The sequence below is a fragment of the Triturus cristatus genome, chromosome 8 (genome assembly GCF_964204655.1).
Source record: "Triturus cristatus chromosome 8, aTriCri1.1, whole genome shotgun sequence".
Classification (NCBI taxonomy): domain Eukaryota; kingdom Metazoa; phylum Chordata; class Amphibia; order Caudata; family Salamandridae; genus Triturus; species Triturus cristatus.
The window spans coordinates 1,600,649,447-1,600,668,108 of record NC_140591.1 but is presented as its reverse complement, the minus strand read 5'-3'; the positions used below and the strand labels follow the sequence as shown (position 1 = coordinate 1,600,668,108).

Sequence of the window (18,662 nt, the reverse complement as noted above, 5' to 3'; positions counted from 1 at the left end):
TGGACTAAAGTTGTGACCCGTGAGTCTGTAATGACAACTACCATCACGCGTGATGTTGCAGTCACTGTGTCAGCTGAGGGTAGCAAGTCACCGCCTTATTCACCATAGACGTATGCTGCCCAGTGTACCCCTTGATCAATAATCAAACAGCTTTGTGCACCCGCACTGCAACTGGGGAACTGTCCTTCTTGCCACAGAACAACGAAAACAACATCTAACAGCAGCTCTCCTGTCTTAATTCTAGGCGTCCTTCTCCCTCAAACCCCCCTCCCGTCGAGTCCCTCCTCCTTTTAACCTAAAAATTAAAGGGTGCCAACAGACTTCAGTGGATAAATTTACATACCAACCCACTATTAACCTAGCTACTAAAAATGGCTATTCTATAAAATGGGACAGGGTAGACCCTGTAAGATTCCTATATAACTTAACAGTAACAACTCAAGAAGACATGCTTATCTGTCTGTCAGAAATCGAGGAGTCACCAATAATTATCGGCTCGTTTTTAAAAATACAATCAGAACTGAAAAAGTTGCTAACAAGGGAGCACCGACCAAATTCAAACAACACTCATGGATGGTTTGACAACAGCTGTACAAAAGCACTTACAGCTCTAAAAAGGGCATTGCATGCATCAACAAAATGCCCTCTGGAGATTCGCCAAGCTAGAAAGTTGTATCAGTCGGCTCTTAAAATGAGGAAACTATCCCTGAGGAAAGAGGCTTGGTCGGCTCTGCATGAAGCTTCTAAATATAAGGATAATACTGCTTTTTGGAAAGCAGTAAATGCTCCCTACTTACAGAACAAACAGACAGATATCATAGACATAGCCATCAACGGGGAAATCTGGGTCAATCATTTTAAACATCTGCGTGATAAAGTTAATCTCTCTGACCCGGTTAATCTCACGATTGATGAGACAGGCACCCAACATATTACAAACCCATTGAACGTATTCCCGCTAGGTATTGTTTTTACTTGTAAGGAGGTCATTAAGGCAATTAAAGAAAGCCCTTCTGGTAAAGCACCGAGCCCGGACAGAGTCCCAATAGATGTCTATAAAGCTGAGTTAGATCTTTGGGCTCCCATGTTAACAAATGTGTTAAACCACTCAAATCAACATGGGTTTGTATCGTCCTGGTCCGAAGCTATAGTTGTTCCAATTTTTAAAAGAGGAGACAGAAATGACCCCACCTGTTACCGGCCAATATCATTATTAGATGCATTAATGAAGGTAGCCGGCCGGATAATTTTAAACAGGATACTACTTTGGGCAGAAGAGAACAACGTAGTCTCAAACTTACAGTATGGATTTAGATCAGGCAAAGGTACCATAGAACAGGGACTAAACTTGGCTTTAGTTTTATCTAAGTATACTCAGGTCAAAAAGGGAAACCTCTTTGTTACCTTTGTGGACTTGAGTTCTGCCTTCGATTGTGTGGACCACGAGAAATTATGGTCCACATTATCTGAAATGGGTATAGATTTTAATATCCTCCAGTTTATAAGAGCATTGTACAGGGATGCAGGTGCTAGGGTACATTATGGCAATAAGGGCGAGTGCTCTGACAAGTTTCCCATTAAGAGAGGGGTGCGACAGGGGTGCATTTTAGCACCCCTTCTTTTCACCCTATATATAAATTCCATCTAAGGGAGACACAGTGCGATTACCCAACTATTTTGGGAACACCAGCGCCACTGTTCCTTTATGCTGATGATGCTGCTATTATGTCCCGAACTAGGATTGGCTTACAGAGGGCCGTCCTGAAATTCGCTAATTACATGAGAGACAGAGGGCTAAAAGTCAACATTACAAAAACATACACTATGGCATGTGGCCCCGGGACAAAGAAAGCACCCTGCCCAATCTTCCTTGATGGCAAGAGGATCGAGACCACGGATCGATTTTCTTACCTCGGAATAAATTTTGATAGGAAGGGTAACTGGCATGTAGCATTAAATGCCAGACATCTAGCTTTCACCCGGGCAATAGGCGCCCTGAAAAATTTTGCAGCCAAATTAGGTGGTAGACCTGTGAAGGAACTGATTTTAATTTATAAAGCAAAATGTATCTCTACTGCTACTTATGGGTCTGGCCTTTGGGGCATTGAAAATCCCAAATTGATACGAAAAACTGAAAATCAGTTCCTTCGCTACTTATTAGGGGTCCCCAAATCATCAGCTACCTACATTGTACATATTGAGCTGGGCCTATTATATATTTCAGATGTTATAAAAATCGCGCCTATCCTTTTGTGGTACAAAATATGGGTTACCCCTGAGACTTCATTAAACAGAGACTTAATCATTGACTGCCTTAAACTTGATGGTATAAGTAATATCAAATGGCTCACTTATGTAAAGAACATGCTAACTGAGCTCGGACATCCAGAGTTTTTTGTGAGGCCATCAAGCATGGAAACGGTGTCCAGAAAATCGCTAAGAGAACTGGTCAATATTAGATGGAATCTGGAAAAAACTAAAATCACAGTCATTGGATACCAGCAAATCACTGCTCATGAAGGGATCCAAGGGTACCTTTCGATTCAGTCAAGCTGCTATGCCCGAATGTTATTGACCCGTTTTAGACTAGGCACCTTTTTTCGCTTGACCACCTTCCCAGGCTGTAATAACTGGTCAAACGAAATTTTAGCATGCCCATGTGATGACATTTCTGCTCAATCAAATATCCATTGTGTTTTATTTTGTAAATTTTATCAGATTCCAAGGGGGGCTTTCCTGAAACCAATTTTAAAGGCCTGGGGTATTCGTACGTGCAGATCAGCTTTAACTAGGTTATTACAGTTAGAAAATGAATCTGTTATCTTTGCTGTATCTAGTTTCCTAAAACTGGTTATCAAATTTCGGAACTCTATGTAATCAATACGAGTATTAACCCTATATTTTAGATCTTGTTGTTTCTCGAGGAATACTGGCTCCTTTTTACATGGACTTTTACGATTTGTATAGGACAGACATATTAATACTACTTTCAATTCAGGCGACTGTTTTAATTGTACTAAATGTCTATTGTACTATTATATTATGTATGTTTTATTTAATTGTTTTTAATATTTAATTACTTTTATATTATTTTTAATACATTTAAAAAATTCGATATTTTAGCTAACTATATTTTAACATTTTATATTTTGGAATCGATATTTTAGTACTTACCTGTTTGTAGATAGGGAGTCGATATTCTGTCCTTCTATATTTTGGCGTCGATATTTTGGGCATTCTATATTATGTCCCTCGATATTTAGTCACTGAACCGAGGCGCAATGCCTCGAAACGCTTCGGTATTGAAAGCAACTACTTGGAGCAGGGAGGCGAGCAGCATTAAGGCTTAAGACTGGGTGAGAACGCCGTTGAGTGTCCTCTCATTTCTTTAGGGCATTTGTTGGACATAAATTTGCATGGCGGCCCTTGCCGTGGGGAGGAGCAACATTTTCAACATGATGAAAATGCTGTGCAGTGGAGCGGTTCCACACCACCTTGAACGGCGCTCTTATGCATCAAAGAAAGCCCGCTTTCCTGCTTCCTATCCTACTAAGGAGATCAAATGGATTATAATAGTGACATTTTCACACTGAACCTACTAAAGGATAATATTGAATACTCACCTTTAAGGACTACATGTCCCAGCATACCATTGTGCAAATGAAATGTGCAACGCATGGCAAAGAGCAATTATGCCAATAAAAGACATCGAAAATGTCGAGCTTACAGTGCATCTTTGTCAGCCCAAGAAGAAGAGGCACAATGCCTCGAAACCCATCGGTATTGAAAGCAACTACTGGGAGCAGGGAGGCGAGCCAATCTTTACTGGAAGTACACTGGTCACAAACCAAATATTCTGCAGCTAGTAATTTGGCTGCATCATCACCTCCTATTTTAGAACCAAGGGGAATCTTTCAATAGATGCATATCCAGGTTAATCAGTATGATCTGATACCCAATGTCCATTAGGAATTCAGATGGGACCATGGCACAGAGCAAACTTTTATATACATATAACACACTAGACAGTAGCATTAGTCGTAACACAGCTAGCGTTTCACAGTCACTGGACCCATCCGCTGCTTTTGACATGGGTAAACATGTTTAAATGTACTTAAATGCAGTACATGGCCTGTTATTGTCTGATATAAAAGTGACCTGGGTAAAATCCAGAGAAACAAGTCATTTTAGGGTCAAAATTCAGCCTTGTGTTGTTCTTCGCACTAACCAAAGTCGCCTGAAATTTCACAAATTAAATATAGATCTACATTTATCATGGGCTGATGGCTGTACAGCTTGAGATGCTGGCACAAGACAAGAACAATACTAATAGCTGCATTTGGGGAATATTTCCACAGCTACCCGGACATTGTCACACACAGATAGCCTGGCATACAGGACTGGGAGGAACGGGGTCCTATGCACTGCAAGGGCTTTCTTTGAAGCTACCCCCAATGGGGGCAAGGCCCAACGGGGTAGAATTACTGGGGCTTTCACCCTACCAAGACAGTACACTACTGGGCCAGTGAAGAACTGTGCAAGGAGTAAGAACTGTTGTCCTACAAGGATCGCCTATCTGTCTGATTGCTGTTCTGAAAGAGCTGCTTTCTGCTTTGCTGAGCTGCCTTGCTGCCGGCTGATCTTTGCCTTGCTAAGGACAAGGACTGGATCCATCTTACTTGAACCCAGAGTGACTCCAGGGGCTTGCCCCCTGTTCTGAAGTCTCAGGGCCATCAAAGAGTTCCTTCAACTACATTGGGACTCTGCCATCTGGGTCCTGCCCAGCCAGATGGTGCCAATTCAGTCCTGAGCCCTTGAAAGGTGATTTCTGTTGTCCAGAACCATTACCATTTTCAAGTGACAGACTTCACAAATCGACGACGACGCAGTGCTTGCATCATAAAGGGATCCGTCAACAAAGCCTTCATCAGTGCCGGCGCTTTGCCTCCATCCATGAGATCGACGACTACAGCGAAACTCCTAGCATCAAGTTTTTGCTGCTTGCTTCATCCTAGGTACTTTTTCAGTGGGACCTACGTGAGTCCTGTAGCCACCCTGCCCTCCATTGTGGTCAGCCCGAACTTTGGATTTACCCCAATCTAACTGGCCAAGCTACTAGAGGGTGAGCACAGGTTACCTTTTAGTGCGTATCTAGCTTACCCTGACTAGAGTGATGGTTCCTGCTTGGACAGAGTGCATACCTCTGCCAACCAGAAGCCCCAGTTCTAACACTGTGTCTAACTGCTTGTAGATTAAATTAATAGATAAAGCCAATGGTTCAAAAACCCTACCTAGTTCACATAGGGCAGTCAGGCACCTAAGACTGGATTACTGCATCTTGTCACTGAACCCTAGACTTCAATCTTGCATTTGCAAAGCTCTGGAAGTAATTTAAGAGGCAGTAGAAAATTTCAGCTACAGCACAATTTACAATTAAATATGTGCTAGATTGGATCTTTCATGACAAGGGCTCTCAGAGTGCCGGGCTGCACAGTCTACAGCATAGAAGGGGAAAAAACAGTTTGTGGCGTAATGTACAAATCACAATAAGTCCTTCCCTTCAGTAGCGTTTGATTTGATTTTCTACATTACCCTTGAGCTTTAGGTAGCAGCAGGATCTGAGGCAAATGTTACAACAATCCAACCTTTGCGAACACTTGCAAAAATAAAATCTGTAATGTGGGACCCGAGGCGCAGTTAAATCAAATGTCCTCATTGTTGAAGTGGTCACGAGCAGAGATCTAAGTGGGCGGGATCGGAGGGTCACGATGTGCCCATTATTTAATTTAAGAAAAACAGGTCACTTACTTTTTGTCAATAGACAACCGAAGGTGGGCAGACAGCTAAACAAGAAACAAGCCTTCTTGCCAGGGGGCCTGCTTTCCTGAAAGAAATGTACATGTGTGCAACTGGTTAATATGTCAATATAAAGGGTGCTTGGAGGTCTGTAATGGCTTTAATTGATGGAAGCACATTTTTATCGTAAATGTTTTTGCATATTTTACAACAGGCTATGTTATATGGGGTGTAATGCAAGTTCAAAATAATTATGTACATATTCACAGTGCTTTCTCTCACACGCTGGTCCCTTGTAGCACTAAAGTTACACAAGTCACTGCACCAACCAAAATTAAATCTGTGGCTCTCTCATTACACAGACATCTGCATAGCATTAAGGAACAGAGGTTTCCTAATGTACAATAGTGCATTTCCCACTGATTACCTTGCATTTATTTTTCATTTAAGCTATTTTATATATAGTTACCTGAAGGAGAAAGACCCAAAAAAATAGCATGATATTTTGCTTTCTAACACCTCTGACCTCGCCCCCATGCTCTCTGAACCACCCCCATTGCATGCAACATCACAGCTCCCATCCTTTTTCTAATGCACTCCGATAGATGGTCATAGAAACCTTTCTCTAACCACTGCAGCTCTTTATGCCCTCCCTGCACCAGTGAACCAGAGCATTAAAATGAGCTTCAAAAATAAATATTCCAAAGCGCAGTAGCAAAAATAGAGCCATGACAGCTCCAGGCCTTCTGTTGCTCCCAGTGCATTCTGCATAACACGGCTCGGCCTCCAGTGAGTTGACGGTTTCTTTTTGTTAAGTCTTGTTTTATGGGAGGGGGCTGCGTGGCCCCCCTTCCCTGGGCCACTTTTGGCCCTGTGGACCCCATCCCCTGGGGACTCAGCATTTTTTCTTTTATTTTTTTTAAAGAAAAACAAATGGGAAGGGGGCTGCGTGCCCCCCCCCCTCCCTGGGCGACTATTGGCCCCGGGGACCCCGACCCCTGTGGCCTGGCCTGTTTTATTTGTTTGTTGTTATTTTTGTGGGGAGGGGGGCCACGTGGCCCACCTCCCCTGGGCCATTTCTGGCCCCAAGGACTCCATCCCCCATGGCCTGGGCATTTTTTTTTTACATTAACGCGGAGGGGGGCCGCGTGACCCCCCTCCCGGCCCACTCCTGGCCATGGGGCCCCCATCCCCCAGGGCTGGCCCTTCGTTTTGGGGACCGTGGGGGAGCCCCAATGCCCCCACAGTCCTGTTGGCTCTCTGCCTTCTGCGGGAGTCGGCATTGCTTTTGAGCAAGGGGAGCTGCTGACCTGCAACTCCCCTTGCTCAAAAGCAATCTGTTTTGCTTCATTCAATGAAGCAAAGCAGTGTTTGCGATGGCAGGGTGGGAGCCGTGCTCCCGCCCTGTCATAGCAAACGGCAATGTCCCGGGGGTGGGCACCCCAGGATATTGCAGGAGCTGGCTCTGGGGGTGGTGGTCCCCAGGGCCATCAAGGGCTCTTGGAGGGGGGGCGTGCTGGTCACCTCCCAAGTCTTTAAAGCCCTGAGGAGGTGGTGGTCCCCGGGGGTCCACTACGGACCCCCGCATTTTTAATCAGTATGTGCCCCGGGGATGTGGTGGTCCCCGGGTTGTGTGGGGGGCTCGTCCTCCCTACATATCATTTTAATTTACAAACAGAGCCCCGGGGAGGTGGCAGTCCCCGGGGCTGCGGGGGCTCCCCGGGGCTGCGGGGGCACCCACAGGCCCACACAAATTAATTGGTGATTTCCCCCGGGACCAGGCCCAAAAGGGGGCTTTCACAAACGAAGCACGGGAGCCCACGCTTCGTTTTGTAAAATTTTTATATTCTCTGCCAAAATCCCAACCCCAGGGCGAATTCGGCTGATTTTTTGTTTTTTTTTGTTTTTTAAAGAACTAGGGGGTCAGGGTGTTTTTATCCTTTTTCGTGTTTTTTAACCTGAATTTCACTGTTTTCTTGTGACTCGGTTCTATTGAGTCACAAGATGGCTGTCAACACTTCCTGGTTTGGAGTGTTGGCAGCCAATCAGAGTGAAGCTTGTGCCTGGGAGGGTTCGCAAACCCTCCTCGGTGCTCAGATATCGATATTTTTCTATTTTTAATGTCTCAGGAACTACTGAACGGATTTACACCATTTAAAAAAAGGGCTAATTGTGAACTAAAGCCTACCTTTTTGCCAAATTTGGTGTAATTCCGTTCAGTAGTTCGGGCTCTGACTTTGTCTAAAGTTTCCTATGGAAATTAACTTGGGGAAAACGCATTTTGGGACCCCCATTTTTTCTCGGCCCCAGCTTTACAAATCACCCCGAACATTTCAAGACAGGAGCTGACCGGTGTGCCCCATTAGTTTTGAAAATTATGCAAAGATTTGTCAACTGGCGCCAAAAATATTGGCAAAAAAAGAACGCTTTTTGAATAGAAACAAGGTCCTAACTATAACTCCCTACTTACTTACTATATATAGGTAATATATATAGTGATGTCACTGACCATGTCATGAATGATGTAATATGTGACGTCATCAGCAGTGCATTGTGGGGGCACGAGTTATAGTTAGCTTAACTAACTATTACGGGGGAAGTTCTATGGTTTTGTACTAGTGAAATGTCCAACTAACTATAAGGTCCCCGAAACCTATGTTTTTTTCAGTGAATTTCTAAGTTTTTAAAATGCTAATTTCTAACTATAACGTGCCTGAAGCCTATGGGTTTTCCAGTGAATTTCAATGTTTTTTTAAATGCTAATTTCTAACTATAACGTGCCTGAAACCTATGTTTTTTTCAGTGAATTTCAATGGTTTTTTAAATGCTAATTTCTAACCATGCCTACCAAGTTAGGACATGTGAAGAAAGAGGAAGAAAAGCGCAGCAAGAAGCAAGACAAATGCAGAAAGAGGCAACAGAAGTCCAGAAAGATGAAGAAAAGTGCAGGAAGAAGCAAGAGCTGTGCAGAAAGAACCAACAGAGGAGCAGAAAGTTCTCCTGTGCCCCCAACATTTTAGTGACGGGTACTGGTGGTAACTGACTCTGACTAACCAGGACCGGAGCCAGTGATATGCTAAAAGACACTAAGAATACAGTGAAAAGACCTACATACACTAGGGAACACTATGCTTTGGGGTACCCCTGTAATGAGCATGACCACCTCTGTATTTGCCATGAGTTAGTGCCTGGGTCATTGCACGAGTACATGGGTAGTGACTGGATGATTAGAGTGCTGCAATGACAGTGCATGGTGATTTTATAACTGCTTGGGTTTTGGCCGAGTGATTGGATAAGTACATGATGCTGGATGGGTGATTGGAGGAGTGCATGGGTAGTGACAGAGGGATTTCTGAAGTGCATGGGTACAACCTGGGTAATTGGAGGAGTGAATCAGTACTGTGTAGGTTGATAGAGGTAGTGCACAGGGGATTGTAGCAGTGCATGTGTTTGTGCCTGGGTAACTCCATGAGTGCATGGGTACTGACTGGAAGATTAGAGTACTGCAAGGAGAGTGCATGGTGAATTTATAAGTGCCTAGGTTTTGGCAGAGGGATTGGATAAGTACATGGTGCTCGCTGGCTGATTGGAGGAGTGCATGGGTAGTGACAGGGCAATGTCTGGAGTGCAGGGTACTGCTCATGGTATTGTAGCAGTGCATGAGTTAGTGCATGGGTCATTGCATGAGTGCATGGGTAGTGACTGGATGATTAGAGTGCTGCAAGGTGAGTGCATGGTGAATTAATAAGTGCTTGGGTTTTGGTGGAGTGATTGCATAAGTACACACATGTCACATCAGGCCCCGCCCTCTCCCTTCACCACTGAGAAAACGCAACCCCTGGCGGGATTTAATTTGGGGAATTAATTCTCCTTGAATCCTGAGGGTCCCTGGGGGCCAACTAGCCCACCAGGTACCTCCAGTAAGCGCCACAGAGCAGAGTTGCAGAGAGGTGGTCCGAGGCCACGCCCCTTTTTACATCTCTCTGAAACGCAACTCTGTGGCACTTACTGGACGTACCTGGTGGGATAGTTGGCCCCCAGGGACCCTCAGGATTCACGGGGACTTAATTCCCCAACTTAAAACAAACCACAGGGCGCCTTTGCACCCTTGTCACATCAGGCCACAATTTGATTTTTTTTTAAATTATTTCTAAAGGAGGGGGGCTGTGTGGCCCCCCTCCTTAGGCCTCTATTGGCCCCGGGGACCCCATCCTCTGGGGCTGTGCCTCATTTTTTAAAATTCATTTATTTAATGAGGGCGCCGCGTGGCCCCCCTCCTGGGACACTTCTGGCCACGGGGACCCCATCTCCCGGGGCCGGCCCTTTCCGTTGAGGACCGTGGCGGGGTCCCCAATTCCACCACTGTCCCACTGGTTCCCTGCCTCCTGCGGGAGCCGGCATTGCTTTTCCACATGGGTAGTTGCTAACATGCAGCTCCCCGTTTGTAAAAGCAATGTGGTTTGGCTTTTGTAAGTGAGAGCAGGAAACCTGCTCCGAGCTCCTGTGAGCACGTAGGTAGACAGTGGAAGGATTGCAGTAACTTAAGTGGGCGATTTTCAGATCGCATTGAATCGCTCACCCTCATCTTGACCAGCCATCTAGGTACGACGGGTGAGCAGTGTCTGGGGGGCTGCCAAAGAGATCAATATGTTGTCCTGAGTGAAGTGTAACTGTTGTTTCTGAGATCAGGTGATGATCTCTGGCTAAAACAGGGATAATCTCATCAAAATTGATTGTAACGCTTTGCTCTCTCATGGTAGTGAAGGAGAGCAGTTCAAGACCTCCTCCATGGACGTGGTGTGGGCTAGTAATCACCATTCATAGGTACACAATAATAACACTAAAATGATGATTGTCCAGAATATGCTTTCTCTTTTGAAAAACAGAAAGGTACATTTATCACACACACACTACTCAATACTATGGTGCAATTTACAAAAATACATAAGCTGATGGAAATACTTCTTGATGACATTGCGTAATCACATTTACCCCTCCCTAAGGGGGGATCTAATTCAACAAATCATATGTCAAAACATTAATTGGCATTAACATTCAATAGTTAAATACAACTTTGAATGACCACACTTGATATTAGCAACAAAGCATCATTACTTCAGTAAAGTGTTCGCAAGAGAAATGGATATGCATGTCTGGGTGATTTATGCACTCATAATGAACTTTAGTATGACATACATATTTGAAACATAGCCCCTAAAGGACATTACATTTATAATCACAACACATGCAATTTTACCCTGTTGCCCTAAGTAGAAATTGTAGCGAATGAAAAGTCAAATTGAACATCTTCAGGCCACGAAGGCTGCAGTCATAGACTTTGCCCCTAGAAGGTGCAGCACTCTCAGCTGTAGAGCAAAAGCTCCAGCTTGAGAAGTGCTTGAAATTCAAAAGAAATCTTAGGGGATTTATGCTTTTGGAGTCCCACCCAACTTAGGGTGGGTACTCCTAAAAATCTTTTGGGGGAGGCCGTGCTGCTCCAACTGCCCCCCCCCCCCCCCCCACACTTGTGGATCCCTTTGGTGGTGACCCCATCTTCGTGGGGCCACAACATAGCAACAAACAAGGCCAAAACAGACAAGTCCTGCTGGGCATTATGGGGCACTCCTTGTGAAGGATGTGGATGTATAATTAGCGGCTCTTCCGCTCTGCCAAGGAGAGCTGCAACTTCTTTTCTCTTTGTTTTCTTTTTTCTGGTGGCCATGTGCTGCATTCTTTCTCATCAGATGCCTGATCCTAGCCGGGGACCCCACATGCAGAATTCCTTCATGGGATACAGCTCGGGGAGCCCACCCTGGCTGCCCCCACTGGCTCCCCTGCACCAGCATTACATCCACGGACCGGCCATGCTTGAGGGAGTGCAGTGGCTCTCGTCCCTTCCTTTCCTCTCATTCAGGCCCAGGAATGAGTCCTGGGTCCCCTCCCGTCTTTGTGGGTGAGCACCTCGGTGCTCCCTCATCATTTTCAACTTGTCAGGACCCTTGGGTGGGGAGGGTGCTTCCCTGCATTTTTTTGTTTATGGGGGCAGTCTCTAGGCAATTTAGTTACGGCAGCAGAGCCCCACTCACTTCATCGCTGATGAAGGAAATATTAGTCAACGGTTGCCAAATTATAAAAAATCCTCAGGGCTCATTGGTCCAACTGATACAGTCATTGTCTTGTTTTGCTCCTGGGCGAAAGCCCTAGCCACCTGGGGCACTTTCTCCAGGCCTCCTGGCCTTAAAGGTGATGACATTTGCAGGGATCTAGTTTCACTGGCTACCTGCGCCATCCTTTCTCTTTACCTTTCCTCTGGACTTTCTTGAACTGATGCCCAGTCTTTCCCCCAACTGGTCCTCAGGGGTTGTAAGGGTCCAGCTTCCCTTTTCTTGGGGAGTACCCCATGGATCCTGGGGTCAATTAGAGTCAGAGTCCTTAGGACAGATGGCAGTCAGCGGGTTCCTCCTTCCAATTGTCCATGGCGGCAGCCTCTAGTTCCTGTGTTGAAATGAAGAGCCTTTTCCAGGTTTCTTTTTCTATTTTAATTATCATCTCCAGCACAGAGAAACAGAAATGTCCTGCTCCATTCAGCATTTCACAGTAACTGTCTTCCTCAACATTCTTATTATCAGAGAATTCCCAAATCACCTAGGCGACTAACTCATGACATCTTCACACGCGTCAGGCAGAAAACCACACCCAAGAGAGCTCTCTCCCCTGTGCAGGGCCTTTGAAGTTTGGGTGGGAGGTTTCAGCAGGGATGAACCTCTGGTATATCCTAAGGTGCCAAATTATCTCCTTGCCCCTGTCCCAAACTTCCTGCCCAGTCTTCTGGGATATTTCAACATGGTGTCACCCAGGAGCCACCTGCCACATCTGCTTTGGGGGCCTCAGCTCCACCCCTCACTGACATCACCGCCGGGCCCTTTCCCAGAAAATCTTCAAAGAAAGCCCCCAACTAGGTTGGCTTTCTCACTTATTTAGTGGGCTTAGACAGGCCCACCCCTAGCATAGGGTGATAGCTGGTTGATTGATGCAGAGTACTCCGCCCAACTCCATTTCTCCTTAGAAGCTGAGGGAAGCACAGTTGCTCCTTTTGTGTGAGGAGGCCTTTGCTCCTGATACTGGAGAGTAATTTATTCAACTTTACAAAGCAAGGTGACAAAAGGCCAGAGAAATATGACAATTCTAGATGACCCATAAGCTTTACAAATAGGTCATTTTGGCTTTGCAGAATTGATCTGTTCACACAGGTTACACTGTACATTGGCCCAACTCTGGTGTCTGTAGACCAAGTGTAAGCAAAGCTGCACTTTAAGGCAGCCATCCCCACCATAATGGAGTGTCACTGCAGACAAGTCAGTAAACAACACGGACTTTCCCTATATGTGTACACCAACATTTTAAAGCCTATCCCAGGTCATTACCCAATCCTGCAGACTCCCTTCTGTGCCAGGCTACTTGTGCGCAGTTCCTGGGCTGTGCACAATAGGAGTCTTCCACACACAGCCCTCACACATGTATACCATGTGTGCACTCATGTTCACATGAAACCAGACAAGTTCCTCTTACACTTGCTGCGCTGCTGTAGTGAATCAGCCACTTTTGTGGTCTGACACCCTATGATGACCCTCAACCACCACCATTCTGTACTGACTTAAGTGTGTTATGTTACCTTAGCCTTAATGTAGGATGGGTTTGCATATGCCTGCATTTCTTCTGTCTTTTAGTGGAATAGTCTTTCCAAGAATAGAAGGTATGGGATGTTGAGGTGCAGTCTTGTGGGTGGTGGTGCACACATGTGCTCAATGTTGTATACTGAGGGATTAAGTGTATAATGTTATTTGGGTTAGGCGAATTATGACTTTGACCTATTGGCTTTGACGTAGTCTAATGTCATTCTGCCTTCTGACTTTACCTTGCTTCAAACTTTTCTGTGTGCACAGTGGTGCTTGTAAGTGGTGTGGATGAGAATTATAGGTGCGGACTATTGCCTTTGACAGGGCCTCATGTCTGACTCTGCCTTGTCGCTGTGTGCACAGCCGTGCTTGCAAGTTGTTTGGGTTATTCACATTGAAGGTCTTGGTGTTTTCCTGAGCGATTGTTTTTGTTTAGTGTACTGTGGAAGGCCTTGTGAGAGCTTCGTCAAGACAGAGGCTGGAAGAAGTGCGAATGGAGGAAGAGACTTGAGAGCTCCTTACTGCCATGGAGATGCTTGCTTGGAACTTGGCCAGTTCTGGTAAAATTCCTCTGGCGGTGGGAGGAGGTCTTTCACGAATCTTCTAGTGTGTTTATAGCTGAAGGTTGCAGGCTGAGAAACTGGGAGTTTGGATTCCGAGCGAGGGCAGACGTGTCTATCTCGGATTGAACCCTGGCTTGCTGAGCTCTGATCCCCGGCTGTAATTCCCCCAGTCAGAAGTGGGCAGTGTATGCACCAGGTGATGTATTGAGTTGTGTGGTTCTTTGATCATTGGAGGTGTTTTCTTTGTGGTGTGGGAGGTGCACATCCAGAGTACTCCTCTGTTCTCTATATATGTATATCTTTCTGATCTCTTGCAGGACGTCCAGTGTACCTTATCTTATATCAGTTATTGCTTGTTTATTAATCAGTATTATAGTTTGCTCAGTTATTGATTCATGCATTTAGATTATGAGTTTGCTACATATATTTGAATCTTATGCATTTGGTATCTGAGACAGCTTTTGTTTAGAGAGTATTATGTAATAAACCCCAAGCCTTATTCTGAAAGTGATAGAGTCTTTGCATTTTGTTATTTGCCTCCCAGGTGGGAGTGCAGGGATTGGGCGTGGCTTATTGGTGAGAAGCTACATTCAAAACAGCTGCAGGGACCTTATCTTGTAGAGCGGGAGCTGGCGGTAGACGTGCACAGTCCATTTGCCACGAGTTTACTCTAGGTGAGTCACAGGTTATGAGGCTCCACCACATTAAATGGCCTAAAATCAGGTGATCAAAAAGTGAAAAACCCGGGTGGATTAAATGGGCAAAACACATCTTCCTACAAGCATATGGTGCTAATTCCTTACAAAAGAAAACCTCAGCCAGACACAACCTATCTTCTTTAATTTTAAGCCATCTAACAGTTTTCCAACCATTAACAATAATGAGTTCTCCACTTATATCTGCCTCCTGAGGACCAGAAAATGGACAGAACTCTTTCATGGTCAAAATCATGGCATTAGGGTCACTGTCATGCCTTTCTGCAATATTAAAATCTATCATATGTGACCAGAATCTAATATCTAGCAGTATATGGTCAAGACAATATATATGACCCTCTTGAAGGTGAGCATTCTTTTGCCATCAGTCTTGAATCTTGCATTGCAGGCTCTTAACCCATGCTCTAAAGTTAGGAGAAATAATTGCATCCTTGGGCAATTTCTAAGAATTTTCACATCCAATCTGATGCCTACCATTGAAGGGCTTGAAAGTGACATTAAAATCTCCTCCAGCAATTACCACTGGATGTTTCATTAAATCTTAAGTGGACATCTAATTGTGTCAAAAGGGTCTACTTTCCACTGTAGCCAACAGTTCTGTTATAAACATCATAGATGTTAAGTTACCAACCGCTAATAAATTATAAGGTCACCTCAAGTATATCTGGTGAAAATATATCAAGATTCCTTACATTAAAATAAGAGATCTTAAACCATATGACCAGGCTGCCAACAGGCCTCCCTGAATTTGTAGGCACACCTGGGACGCAAAATGTTGGGTATCCCAGTTTGTTAGGGTGTTTCTACTATCCAGATCTTCTGCAAAATATCTGGATAGTAGATCATATGTTTCAATATAACCATGCCAGTCTGACTCTGTTAGTTTATGTGATAACACTGTAAAAATTCAAGATGTTAAATTGATTTCACTGTAATTGTTTTTAGGGGTCAAGTTATTATGATTCAGCTATGCAGAGGTCCCCTCTTCCAGAAATCTGCTAATAAATTCATTCCTTTTAGGAGACAAAGGCGCCCAATCAAATCTGAGTCCTGTGGACACATCAGTGCTCATGTTCATAGTATAGTTGATAATGGAATTGGTGATGTTATTAGGCCTAATTGACCCTATCTGAGTGAAATTAGAATACAATAAGATTCAATCAACTGCATTAAGGTCCCTATTTGTTTTTTCATTCTGGGTGAAATTGCTTGCCCTATTAGGAATAGAATGATTGTTTGATGGTACAGAGCTTGGTTGAGGGATAGAGTAGTTTACGCGAAGAGGGGGATTGAGTTTGAAACTTATCAATGCACCTGATTGGGGAATAGATCATACATCAAGGTCAATGGAAAATTACTCATGAATAATTTGGTGCTATCAACATTGGGAAGACTTGATTTTGGGGGATCGCATGGGAAATTGAGAATTGTCCTGCCCTATATAATTTCCTTTTCTCTCCTGACCAATGTTGAGTTTATATCGTTAGGGTTTATTCAATACCTTTTGATCTGAGCTTGTGACTTTCAACATTTTTGATAAATTTTATACATTTACTTAAAACATGAACACTATTTCTAATAAACATTGGTTTGAATCTTCAAGGTCTTTATTTCTTTATGAAATGGTTGTCTTTGAAGAGCAACGTCTGTGTGCATCCATGCTACAGAAACATTCTTTGTTGTTAGATTCCCCAGGTCAGGTAGTGAGGGAGCTTATCCACAGCTCTCATTAAGGCTGTGAACATTCTACCATTTAGATTTTCAAGTGGATTCCCTACAAAAAATGCTGATAATACTTTTGCAATAAAAAAATTCTAAAGTATAAAGAATGCAAATAATATTTGTTCTCTTTTTCAGTGAGAGTAAATTATGCTGGTGACAACTGGTTTACTACTTCTCCGCAATTCCACTGTGAAACGTGATTCAGAATTTATCCTGATTGGATTTCCAGGACTAGAGCATTGGCAGCAGTGGTTCTCTTTCCCTCTTGTTTTTTTCCTTCTTCTAGCTGTGATGGCCAATTTTGCACTGATCATAACAATATACTGGGAGCAGACTCTTCATCAGCCAATGTACTATTTCCTCTGCAATCTCGGCATAATAGACCTTTCTCTTAGCATTGTTGTGACCCCAAAACTTCTCACCATCCTTTGGTTTGATGCGCGCTCCATTAGCATGCCTGAATGTTTCACTCAAATGTTCTTTGGTCATTGGTTGTTTTTAACAGAGTCAGGAGTACTTGCTGCCATGGCTTCTGACCGCTATATTGCCATCTGGAGTCCTCTAAGGTATACGTCAATTCTCAATAACAGACTGGTTGTAAAGATAATGGTGATACTATCTGGAAGGGCTTTTATTTGTGCTCTGCCTGTGCCCCTCCTTGCTGCTCGGCTACACTATTGCTCTGATCACATTATCAAACATGGTTACTGTAACAACTTTTCTGTCACAAAACTTGCATGTGATGATATAAGCATAAATAGCATTTACCAAATGATTATGGGTAATATAATGCTAGTTGGAGACTTATTGTTCATCTTTTTCTCCTACTGCCTAATCCTACGGGCAGTGCTGAAGCTCCATGTAAAAGGAGCTTTTGCCAAGGCCCTCAGCACATGCAGCTCCCATCTTATAATTATTCTAATTTTCTATTCAATTATAATTGTGTTGGCTATAACACACCACACAGAAAGTGAAATCATGACATGTATTGCTATTGTTCTCAATGTGTTTCTTGTCATTGTGCCACCAGCGATGAATCCCATTATATATGGGGTTAGAAACAAAGATATTAATCAAGGTCTCAGGAAGCAGTTAAGCAATAGATGCTGTGGGTAGACTGTGTGTGTCAAAACAGTGATCCTATAACACAATGTTAATAATATTTAAACTGGTAAACCACACTGTAGGTAAATTAAACTTGAGTTCTTAACTTTTGAGCAGGCCACATTTGCTTCAGGTGCTTCAGTTTACATATCTGACAAATTAGTAGTGCCAAAAAATATCTCTGCTTTAAACCTATTCACTCACTGCTTCATACTCAGTCACTCCTTGCACCCACTCAAATAAACGGGGTTATTACTTGCATAGGGTGTGAGTCCTTGACAAGTAATAGGTCCACAATTGTCTTATTGCTTGGAACTAAGTACCCCCTTGTAGCACTTGACTCTCTCAAAGCCTACTCATGGAAGTTAGGGTGCTCTAGCAAACCTAATTCACTGGTAAATAACATAACAACATTCAATAAATGATTGTCCAGTCTGTTCTTATTCTTATAAAGGAAAAGTACTTTTATTACACACAGCCTACTAAATACTGCACAATAATTTACAAATACACACATCAGGTAGATGGAAACAATTACCAATTATTAACATTCATTTTAACAGTAAATGTTCACTATTTGGTATATAAATTATTAATAAAGCATTTGAATTAAAAAAATCAGTGTTTGAGTGTCTTTGCTCATTTGCTACAGGCCATACAAGACAGCCAGCTCCATCTTTGAGATTGATAAACTCAATGGTGAACCTCCCCTGGGCTCATCTTTTAATGTCCCAGAGGACATAGGGCCTGTTGGAAATGGGGTTCTCTAGTTGGCAGAAGTAGGTACCTTTGTCCAAATAGGGGCCCGTGTTTCTAGTAAGGGTAAGGGGGATACACTCCTAAAATATCCCCTGCTCACCCCCTTGGTAGCTTGGCACGAGCAGACAGGCTTATCTCAGAGGCAGTGTGTAAAGCATTAGTAAACACATACAGTAACACAGTGAAAAGACTACAAAAGGACACCACATCAGTTTAGAAAAATAAGTAATCTTTATCTAAACAAGACAAAACGACAAAAATCCACAATACAGTATTAAAAATAAGACTTTCAAATGATAGAAATAGTTCAGTTCAATGTAAGCTGT

The 18,662-nt window shown here is 43.7% G+C and overlaps 1 protein-coding gene across 2 annotated transcripts in view; it reads right to left on the bottom strand.

Annotated features, from left to right (window-relative positions):
• The window catches only part of LOC146806292 (zinc finger BED domain-containing protein 6-like), a 335,542-nt gene that overhangs the window by 67,660 nt on the left and 249,220 nt on the right, over window positions 1-18,662 (bottom strand). Inside the window, exon 4 of one of the 2 annotated variants that reach the window (XM_085623521.1) lies at window positions 5,834-5,884. The exons of the other annotated variant lie outside the window; for it this stretch is intronic. The gene's annotated coding sequence lies outside the window, so the exon portion shown is untranslated. Of the gene's footprint in view, window positions 1-5,833; window positions 5,885-18,662 lie in introns of those variants that run through there. 2 annotated transcript variants of the gene reach the window in all.